This window comes from Bombus bifarius, unplaced genomic scaffold, assembly GCF_011952205.1.
Source record: "Bombus bifarius isolate JDL3187 unplaced genomic scaffold, Bbif_JDL3187 scf7180000008240, whole genome shotgun sequence".
Classification (NCBI taxonomy): domain Eukaryota; kingdom Metazoa; phylum Arthropoda; class Insecta; order Hymenoptera; family Apidae; genus Bombus; species Bombus bifarius.
Window position 1 is genome coordinate 535,282 of NW_022884534.1, and position 12,572 is coordinate 547,853.

Sequence of the window (12,572 nt, forward strand, 5' to 3'; positions counted from 1 at the left end):
ATGACTCCTATGAGCCTATAGTGCTTAACCTTCACGCGAATAACGTCGTAATCATCTGTAATATCTATAACCTTTTTTTACATACTCTCGCTATTACTATATTTTCTTTATATTCTCGCAATACTCGCTATTTGAAATAATCGTTATTAATTTCATCCTACCATATTTAACATGATTTAATTATATATATTATATTTCATGGTATACTTTACGAATGCATTAATAGTAGCTTTGTAAAGGTTCACCTTAAAAATGTAAAATCTATTATTTAATTGAGTAATTTTGTTATCATTCATCTTTCACACAACTAGTGCAATTGGGTTTCTATCCATTCTATGCAAACACTTTCACAATCTCGTCGTTAGTGAAAATAAATGTGGTATAACGAGTAAATGATGTCGAACTGCTCTTATCAAGCATCAGATTATCGATTTTTAATTGGAAGGACTGGATAGGATCCCACGTGATTATTTGTGCTAAATGTGCTGTGGCAGATCAGTGCTGCCTAAATATTGAATCACAAGCTATTTCTGTGACTTCTCTCCGTCTAGGCTCGTAACCTAAAGTACATACAAACGTGTTTGCGTGCGTTCAGCTCTAGAAGGTTCACCTGCAATGTATGCTATGCATGCGTAGGACACAAAGTTATTCGTGCACTCAGAAAACGTGACAATGTCACTAACGAGTCGCATAATGTTTGATAACAACTATTATTGACTAAGCTTCTTTTCTTGATCAATCTCTTCTATTTTATTTCTCCAATAGTTACATTAGACGATGGTGGTAAATATATTTGGTTTCTAAATTCATTCCTTTTTTCCTTCTAAAAATAAATTTCTAGAATAAAAATAATATAGTTTATTTTACTAATCGATTTTAACTTTGAAATGTTTTTTCACATATATACCTGCTACAGTTGTGTAGCATTATAACTAGACTATGGATGTTAATGTATTTTTGGGAAATTTAAATATCCAACAATACGTAAAATACATATAATAAAAGTACAGAGAATATGCACAGTAGAAGTTGAAATACATATCTATATACATATATGTACATATGTATTTAGTTTTCATTTCCTTAGTTGTATTCATAAAAATACGAACTAGCATAAACATCCACAGGCTAATCGTGACAATTAATATAAATTTTTTATTTCAAGAGTTCATAGAGATTTTTCACATTACCTTTCCATACATTATCGATGAGGAGGTTTATCAAAGTATACGTATTTGTTACGTATTGTCATAGTATGTTGAACCATTGATCAACCATTGATTAACATTGCCAAGATTATTTCCGTGAATAATACTTCTTTCAATAACGTTTATCGGTCGAGTTAGTCGGAATTAAGCATGCTTCAGGATTTTTATCACGTGCGCGCTATTGGCTTGTCCTGCAAGAGGTGTGTACGATCTAAAGTACTTAGTTTTACATAACGATGATGCGACGATTCGATGTCAATCACGATCACGATTTTATGGTGTGGCATTGCGGTGTTATATCAGTCGCTTGTAAAGGTCACAAAGGCATCAGGCAAAAAATTTCGAAATACATTTTTAAACCTTTACCAATAATGATAGGTTTACAAGTATAAATATTGTAACTTTATTATAGCATATTTGTAATTTATTTTCTTTTATAATTAGCTACTAATAGAAACAAGTGAGATTTATTATAACTATTAAGAAATTTATGATATCGACATACTTTTGCAATAGGTAAAATACATACAGGCCATACGTATAGGCCAGATATGTCTGAAGTACCTACTATAATGTAGAAACAAATTTCAAAATACATTAACATTCAATCTATTTGAAAAAACTTACTCATTCTTTCGTTTAAACTGTGTTGTTGCTTTTGCCAGAAACTTTTGTTTTAAACTCTATTGGAATTTGTTCAAATTAAATTTTTATTGCGAATATCTCAATCTATGTTTTAAAAATATCTAAGTGACGCTTATGCGCATAATTTCAAGCCACGCAGAGAATGAACTGGATATTTATGAGCGTATTCAAAGAGGAATGCAACAGAGTCTGGCTTCAACCTTCGCCATTTATCGAGGCATTTATTGAACCGTTAATGATGGTTTATGGGGTGCGTTTCACGGTAAAGAAGAAATTTCTGTTTCATTTGCCTCTGCCGGTATGAATTTATGCACATTGTTAAATGATATATTTATGTAATGTGCTCCAGGATAGTCGAGCAACGTTACCGAGAATATCATTTGCTGACTCAATCGCGCGTAAAATATTCAGTTGTCATTGTTACATTGGATGCGATTTTTATCTCTTTTTATTAGTAAAGAGATGTGTGTAAACATTCAAATTACTTTTTATAAGTTCGTTTATCTAATGATTATTAATTCTGATTAAGTTTATTTCATTATTTGATATACTGTTTTACATATTATCATTACACAGGATACGACTTTTAATGTGTAAATATTTCAATTACCTTATAGATTACTATGAATGATTATTAATTTCAGTTTATTTTATTTCACTATTTGTTATACTCATTTACATATATTATTAATATTAATGCATTTTAAATATTGGTGAAAATAGTTGTAATCCTTAACCATGGTATTTTATTTGGAATTTACTGAAAATTCCAGTCTTTTTTCAAACATGTATTAAAGATGTATTTTTTAATCTTGATGTTCCTAATCTTACACTTATCTTCTCTATTTCTAAATTGTCCAGTTAACATACAGATGTGTATTGCTACTTACGTGACTGAGCATATAAGATTTATTCAGCTTTCAAGAGGGGAAGATAGATATTAGATTTAAATAAAGTCCTTAGCAACTTAGACAAACGATCATCTTAATAATAGGGTTCACATACACATACTTATGTATGATATATATACAAGACCGCGAAGAAATCGACGAATTAACCTCATTCTTCAATGACCCACCAAAGAATCTTTTCTTGTTTCTCCGATACTGGATGATCCAGCAATATCAATCTACATTGCCGAACGTCCTAATTCACTATGATTACCATTATAATTACATGATCGATAGAGGAAGTGAACCATTAACCTTGTTCGATTTGCTGTGTCTACAGGAAGCCTAAATTTAACGTTTCCGAATTCGTATTGTTCCACACGTGAATTACAACGACTACACTAACATCATCCCACCTTTGAATTGATGTATCATTGTTGTCACTATCACGGATTAACTTGTACTGTTAGAAATCGACCGAGTGTCTCACAATAGAATGTAAACTTTGATTTATTATAATGATGGTAGAGCCCCTTAGTGACGAGAAACGTGCATCTGAAGTACTACATTTATTTACTTATAACCAGATTTATTCATTTGTTAACTCTTGTATTAACCCTTTCGTCAGTATTATTTAAATTCTTATGAAAAAGTAGAATTTTAAATACAAATATGTATACAGTAGCGAACATATAAATAGGGACAAATTTATATTAAAATTTTCAACGTAATTTAGTTAGTAATTTTAGTTAGTACATAATTATTTATTTAGTAATTATTGAATTTACTAATAAATATTTTCCTACTAGGTATATGTTCATTAAACGTAAATGGGAGTGATGCAGTAAAGTAACATTTGTGTCAAACTTCAGTTTAATTTCAATTTTAATCAAATCTTTTATTTTCTACGTTCACCAGAAAAATGGATTATGCATTTTCATATTACTCATACATTTTAATTAGTGGGAAAAATAATTCTCACCGTCTACGAAAGAGTTAACCAGATGGCGTTTTTGTTTTATTCTGCGCAGCGTGATACTCGTTATCGAAGGAGAAAAAGCAAATGTAATTTCGTGATGAATGCTTGGCCCGCTGTGTTCGATAACTAAAGTCGTTCTTTGTGACTGCTTGAAGATGCTGAAATAGAGACTGCAAACAAAGAACGGAAGTCTCACAGCCGTGACGGATGAATCCGTTCTGCCGCCTAAAAACAGACTTTTAATACCGAGACGGAAACTTTTTAGCTTTTTTAATGTGTTTATTTCCTTTCGTACGAGGGTAAGTAAATCTGTTGCCCTGCTCGAACGAACGTCATTATTAAAAAGAGATTTTAACCTTTTGCTTTTTTTCTGATATAGTTCCTCTAGGACATATATTTCCTTAAATTATGTTATGTTATTCTGTAATTTATACATCAGAGTAAATTAATCAGATTTAATTAGGTGTGTTATTATAATATATTAGTAGAAAATTAACTTCTGTTATAATGTCAATTCTATTTTATTACAAAATTAATAGAAGTCATATATCAGGTGTTCCCTAATTTACAATAAAAATGGGGTCATGGGGAGATTCTGTGGCTCAAAATAAGACAAAACTCAAGATTGACGAAATTGCGTTGCAGGCCTCATTTTTGAAAAAGTCGAATTTGAACATTTTTTTATTGTAAGTCTTACACTAATTCTCATACAAAAAATTGAGAATTTATAATACAATGATTATTATTCTTACAGAATTGTCCTACTTTCGCAGCTACTTTCGGATCTTTATAAAACAGTCTGATCAGACAGAAACACAGATGCGATCATGCCCAAGAATATTTCCACAAATTATACTGCTTGAGATTATTAGTGAAGGAAACACAATCGTATGTTATTAAGGCCATGTGATCAAACACAATCTACGATTAATTACGAAAATATGGATCGATTAAACATTAAACAAGCAAAAGAGCGCTGGTTTCGGTCGAATCAACATGATTTATCAAAATCACTGCGATTGCTATTTGCATTGGGACTATTGTCGTGCACGTTACGCAAGAACGTGTTTGCACCACATAAACGGGAAATCGATTTGTATTTTACCTTTCACGCCAGCTCGCTTCGCCGAAAGAATTCGTTCAATTTCTCGTTGCAACACTATTGTGTGACGAATCATCGTTTGCACGACTCTTTCGAGATTATGCATACGTTTCGCTCGAGTAAACCAATGACTCGTTCGTCGACGAATCTTCTCTCCTTGTCGCGCTGGATACAGTTATGCTTGCAAAGCGAATGCCGAGAATAAGACGAATCATGCAATGACGCAAAATTTGCGTATTTTTTGTTTGGATTGTTAAGGTGAAAAAATCCTCTATTAAATTAATGGATGAACTTTTTAAGGACTAAGTTAATTTAATACATGTATGTGTGATTGGTATTTTTGTTTCATGTACTTTATAATTTTTACTATTTGTTATTGTTTGATATTTTAAAGTAGTTTTTATTAAGAAATTATTCGAAAATAGATAGATGAAGTGTCTGTATAAATGCGTATTTGGTCATTTTTATTGAGAAATTATTTAAGAATACGTAGAATTTTAATGTATATTTGTCTACTTTGGATTATTCTTAAAGTTTATATTTTATTGTGAGTATATGACTTTATAATGAAATTAGAATCATTGCTATTGCAGAAATATTCTTTCCTGCAGTATTTAATTCAGTTTGTTAATGCATCAGCAAAGTACAAAAACTATCAAAGGATGTAATTATTTTAAGACCGGGTTGCATCGTCGTCTTTTATGGAAAAAGGCCCTTTTAAGGAGTGTATACACAACATCTCCATGTGGATTCCATATACGCCGTGAGGACAAAAAGAGGTCTCGGATGTCAGACGAAGGTCGGCGTTGGACAAAGTACGTGAATACATATATATATATACAAAATTCTTCTTCTAAAGAGAAAAAGTGACAACTTTGTAAATGTATATAACACTGCAATAATTTACAGAGACAAATACATAAACTTTATCTAAAAAGGAGAAAGCACACACGAGGTAAAATTAATAATTAAATAATGCAGAAGAATTGAAAGAAAAACTTTTCTTCTAAAAAAAAAAAAGAAAAAGAAGAGAAACTATACTTTAACTATATATATCACATATATAAATATAATTATTTGCAAGGTGTTACATATAAATTTGCTTATAAATATATGTAGAACATAATACATAGATGTAAAGAATCTGTATAGAAGATAATACTAAGAATAATATAATGCAGGGAAAAAATGCAGGAAGAAAATAATGTCACTTAAAAGATAACATGCAAGATAAGATATCTTCCAAAAGTCACGTTAATGGGACAACCATACTATCAACTCGATTGTCCACAGAACCTACGTAACAAAGAAGGAATTACGAAGCTTTTGAGTTATGTAACGTTAGAATTTCTAGGAATGGTAGAAAATGACTACTGCATTAAATATCAGTACCCTATGCCAGCAAAATGATGAATTAGTCAACAGATCAAATGAGACGGACAAATTAAATTTCATCTTCACTTAATTATCCGAGGAGCAGAAATTAGGTCTGGCTCGATGTTTCAAACAGGGTCAATGAATGCTCCGTTGATACGCGCAAGAATACATATTCACTTTTCCTCTGTATCTATGATCGCAATTTAATCCGCAAAACCGGCGTTATTAATAGAATCTCATAGAAGAGATCCAGACACTGTATGGAGCACAGAGAATATGTAATCCCCGAAGAATATCACGAGTCTTGTTTTATGCCGCAAAACCGAATTTGAATATATTCATTTATTACAGCGATATTTTGAATTAGACACTAGAACAATTCTCATAAACAGTTGTTAGTTGGAGTTATAGAAAAAATGAGTCATAAGCTTGTTATCAGTATTGTCAATATCTTGGAGGTAATAATGGCTTGTTCACTCAGAGATTTCTTGTATTTAATGCATCAGTATGTTATTCTCCACTATACATTACATCATGTATAAATACATTTACGAGAATTAACATAGATTCGAGTAGAATTAATTTGTAGTAGTTAAGTCTCAATTACATAAGTAAAGAAGTTATGTAATTAATAAACTAACTAGTTTTTCTACTTGAGAATATTTTTTTCCTTATATCCAATGAAGTCGATTTGTTATTTTTGTTGTAGAGTCTCAACAAACGAAGGATTAGTTTAACAGTGGAAATTGAACCGATGTCAACGCCGCTTGTTGGCTGTTCTTATATTCTTCATTTTTATTGCTCCAACTGATCAGTTTAGATGTCATAAATACATAGACAGTAGAATTGGACAGAATAGAATAGGATGGTTGTATTAATTGTAAGTACTTATAACGACGAGCATATGGATGGATAAAGTCCTTATACCAATTTAAAAAAAATTAAATTAATGAGTAAATATTTCCTTGCTTTATATGGTCAGTACGGTACGTTTTTTATATCGGTATCATACATTCATGTATGAATATGAATCATAATTCTGATTCAACGAAGGTAGAGTTTACTTTCTAGTTTGACCTCTACTTTTAATTTCAATCGAATTGAGAGTTTTTCGTATTTGTTTTTCGTGCTTTGTATCTGAAGCAATGCTACAAAACTGAATAGCTACGTTTCTAAAATCTCGTATATATATTATATATATTATATATATAGCAATGTATATAAATTAAGTGGTTAAAAATATAAACAAACGAAATCGTACGACGTCACCACTATGAGATCGCAATGATGTCTGCATAACGGTCGTCTGCACCGGACCTAGACGATGAAAAATCGTTTTGACATGTTGCGCTGTGGTAGTACAGCCGGTTCGTCCGTGATTCCCCCATCGAATGGGTGTAAATGAATAAATCCATCCTCCTTGCAGGCTTCCCGTTGTGAAAGTTCGTGTCCACAAAAATTCTTGGAAATCAAATAAAGTATCGAGCATAGCGTAGGTTTCGAAGCGACCGACCAGTCCACGGTCATCGTCGTGGAACGAAGGAAAAGGAAGAAAAAAGATAATTCTGCTGATCAAACGGTATCACTGGTGCAGTACACGTAGATCAGCGTTGGTTATTGTTGCATCGTCAGCTGTGACTAGAAATTTTATGGTAGACACAGTCAAATCACAAAAGAGAGGATGTTCTAGTAGAGGACAGAATATTAACTCTGTGCACTTGAATATTTCTTTGCAAATATATGATTGTTTGAGTAAACATTTTTGTAAAGTATTTTATTTGATACTGTGAAGTTACGTGTTATGAGATAAAAGCTGGAAATATAATTTAGGAAAAATATTTCTGTAATTGTAAGTTCATGTATGAGAGAATTATAAGATAGTAATTAAAAGTAATTATACATAAGTATATTTTATAGTAATATTTTTTAATACAAAAGGCTAACATATTAGAAAAAGAGATATATCTTTGAAAATCTTACTATTAGATGAAAGATAATGCTTGCATAAAATTTTATTTCATAATATTAATAACGATTATCTTATGACAATTATAAATATGGACATATAAAAAATGAGATATAAAATATAATATCGTGAAAACAAAATATAATATCAATAAAACGAAGGTCATACAACGATTTTGAACGTAAGAAGATATTTTGTTTTATTATATCCATCTTGTTTAAACAGTACGGTGAAAGACATCTTTGTTTTCTTATCGATAATTTTATTTCTGGTCATCGTGGTAGATCACTGATGCTTCATAACGCGAAGAACATGAACAAACGCGTGAGACAGAAGGGAAACCAGTGAAATCGACCACTCGTCGCAGGCTCGAGAGAAAGGTTTGAATCTCTGGCTTCCTGCCTGCTGTCAAATGAAAGAAGATGAAGAAGTGAAATAGATTCGCATAATCAATTAAGCATCAATGTACCATCTGCAACAGTATCAGGATCGACAGATATTTTTTCATTATCGACATTCTATATGATTGTTGCTCAGCGACGTTTTTGAATCATAGCATTTTTGACTATCATTTAATTAAATATTTCCAATAAATATTACTTAAACAATTTTTTATAAAATGTGTTCGTTTTCTTTTATGAGAAATTAAAATTTATTAAAAATCTGTATACTCAAAGCTACATGTTGCAGATAATTGTACATATTATTACCGAAGGTAATAAATATCGGCAATTAGTTGACGGGTGATTTAAGCTTCATTAGTGTCTCAGCGTTAATTAAAATCGTCACGTTTGCAAAAAATAGGCAGGGAAATATGAAATACGTGAGCATCGTGCGAAACATCCAAATCAAGGGCATTAGCGATTTTTTTATCGATAAACAATCGAGTGGTAATAGTTTTTAGAAATGAAAATAGTGGATTCTGTTTCGCTGAAGGAATATCGTTCACGTTACTCTTCATAACCATTTTTCAATCTAAAAAACATACATGAAGAAGTAAATAGTTATATGCAATTAACGAATTACACTCAAAGATAAAGGTACAAAGACAAAACATAAAGAAGAAGTAATTTAATTTAAATTATAAATAGAGTGACTAATTAATAATAGAATGAAATAAACTTCAAGAAAAAAGAAGACTGGAGAAGGCAGAGTAAGTGAGAAGCACAAAGTGTAAAGTGTACCTTTATACTTGCTGATTTCAGGATTGGAACAGGAATGACCTAATTCCTTTCTGTTTTCTTTTTCTGTCTTCCTTTCTACTATCTTCCTTGGGTTCTACTTCTGTTCCCAAGAGCTCAACTGGTATGCAGAAAATTAGCGTTACCAACCTGGTATGCAGAAAATTTATTTAATTAAAGAAAGTGATAGAGATAACTTGCAAGAAATATACACTGTACTGACAATACCATTACCTTTCAAACAAGCTATTTATACCTATTAAATACTTCATTAATTGTTGTGCAAAACTATAATAAAAAATTTGTTTCATTTGTTAAATCTTTTTTAACAAGCTTTCTTCATTCATTATCCGTTCATTTACAGACGTCAAACTATCTACCAACCATAAGAGCCGATTCATAAGGACATCTCGTGAAGAAGAAGCTGTTCCAACTATTGGCGTAATCGGATTGATCTCCAGCAAGAAATGTCAACGCTAGAGGAACAAGAATCAATAAGACGACTTTGGCTATCTTCTCTGAATATCGTGGCATCGAAGAAATTGATATTAATGCGAGAATATCCAACGTGGCCTGTTTATCCGGGTCCAAGAGGATGATTTTGTCGGGTCTTATTAGAAGAACGTCCAAATCAGATACAGCTGCCATCGCTGGTGCTGGTATCAATCATGGTTAGATCGTTTTGATATAATGACCATAAACGGCCGCCATTAAGATCCACGTAACGTTTTGATGAAAATTAATCGTTAAACGTGCTGCTCCACTTCCGACAAGACAATTCGCGAAATTGTTCCAACGATACTGGCTTCTGGGGGATTCAAGTAAGTTGTTTTACTGGCTTTCACGACATACTGTTGTAAAACAAATTAATCGTCAACAGTTACATGTTCCCGGGTATCTGAGCGAATCGATAGAAACTAAGAAGATAAGGACTCGAAACCTCAGTCAAGATTACAAATTATACGCTAACGCGTATGATTATTCAAATGATTTTATAAATCGCTAGATACCATTTCGATAATTTGCGTGTAAGCTATAAATAGAGTTCTGTAAATTTCAGATCTTTCGAAAAAGAAGATTAAGATGCAAGAATATACAATTAAAATATTGACATTAGAACTATGACAATGAGAAATAACCGATTCATAATTTTTGTTTAACTTATATATTCACAACAGTGCATTTTTGGAGGTTTGAGCAATTTTTTGAAAAATATTTGCATAAATATTTGCATTTTTTCATGTACCTTTGATTTTAATTTTTCTAGTATATGATCTATGGCTTAGTTGTTGACATGTAGTTTTGATGTTTACAGGCTGAGTTTGCTTTACTATGCATGTCGTGTTTAGTATATCGCGTTTACTATGCATATATGCGTATGTAATTCACATCACCACTTACGTTATACGCATTGAAAACAAAAGCTTGAATAAAAAGTTTGAATTACATGAGAAACACGCGATACTGAACGCGTTGTTAATAATTGTTATAAATAATCCAATGAATGATTAGCATATAATATTTTCGTATATGACAAATATCAGTAATTTTATTCATGCCTGCCAAGTCAGACGCGCATAAATTTTAATCCGAGATGGTCATCTTTGTTGCATTTGACTCGAATCTCAATTCCTTGGAATTAAGATATCACGAGGAGGAGGTGATTGGCTATGTGACGATAAGGTTTAAGTTGCACACAGGAGTTTTCGTTGTCCACCTAAAATAGATTTAATCCAAGGTTACTGGTACTAGGTGAACACTTCGTGCGACCGTATTTTGTAGTATTTCTAAGAGCTTAAATTGATAACGTTATGTATGTATGTAGAAGTATAATTCTTACAGAGCGGAAATTTCTTTTTAATGGTGTATATTGATGATAGAAAATTTTACAAAGAGAAATTTTGTAGCATCAAAGAAGACATTGGCATTTAAACAATTTTTTTTTAATTTTCGAATGAGTTCTTAAATAAATAATTAGGAATTCTAGCGTTTAGGTGAATTTCTAAAAATATATACAAGATTTCAGAATTCCAAATTTTAGAAAAAATATATCATAGTATTGATAAACCGTCAATACCACCAAATGATAAAATCCGTAATCACTTAATTGCTAACCCAATAAATGGAATGTATGAAGTTAGGAATATCTATACCAAAGGATATAACAAACAAGTTTTAAGATAAATTAAAATATCTATCAAAAAGACTTAAAAACATATAAAAATTGTATGATGCATATTTATAAATACATAAAGAACGTCATGTAAGTGAAAAAGGAATATTAAAACTTATATGAAGAAAGTCAGAAGAGTTTCGTAAAAAACTAAATATTGTTAATATGTAAAAAATTATATTGATGAAATTTCATAGACTTTCGAATTCCAAGGCTTCCGGCACGGTTCAAGTCTATGACGACTTCCTTCGATTAGAGATTTCGCAACGACATCGATGAAAATCTGGTGTCTCCCTGCTCGAATGTAATCTCCACAGTGTGGTAATATTGTGGTCGCACGATCTTGCGTGCTTTTTTCCCAACATCATCTCAGAAAATCGCGTTTTATTGTATCTCTTTCCCGTCTTCATACGCTTTCACGATTATAGCTTTATCATTTCTTCGCTGAACAAATTTATATTTTCATTCGATAAGATAATCCTGTTACACTTCATATCCTGTTATCTTTACGTATGTTTACGTAATTTGTTTCTCTATACATGCTGTAAATAAGAAAATGCTAATTAACTAACAAGATTATAAGATGCAGTAAATCAAGGGATTATTGGAGTTAGTCTTACCAAAGAAAAAAAAGAAACAATCGTTCTAGTTTCAATACTTAACCATCATGGCTCAAGGTTCCTTATTGTAATGAAATAGCAATTCTAATGTACCATTACCACAAGCATAATTTTTTTCTAATTACGTTTCGCTATTTAGCTTAGAACGAGCTTTGTATTACACGCGAGTACTTTATCTCTAATTAAAGATCTTATTTCGAAGACCATTTTGTCTTATTGCAATTCTAAACAGATTCTTTTGTTATCTGTGCTATCAGCTATTTAATAATTAATTTTTTTATAATAATTGTAACAGGTTCCTTAATCTGTGTAACTTAACTATTTTTAGATGGACATAATCTTTTCATTTCAAACATTATTGAAGTTAGACTTCATGAATATTGTATCTATCCATACTTGAACTATATTTACATTCATTATACCTATATTTA

At 31.3% G+C, this 12,572-nt stretch overlaps 1 long non-coding RNA gene across 1 annotated transcript; it reads left to right on the forward strand.

Annotated features, from left to right (window-relative positions):
- The first annotated feature begins 3,763 nt into the window (after positions 1–3,763).
- LOC117211682 lies at positions 3,764–5,829 on the forward strand. Its single transcript, XR_004488299.1, has 4 exons — positions 3,764–4,021; positions 4,276–5,082; positions 5,418–5,639; positions 5,734–5,829. It is a non-coding gene; the product is annotated as an uncharacterized LOC117211682 (long non-coding RNA).
- Positions 5,830–12,572: the final 6,743 nt, after the last annotated feature.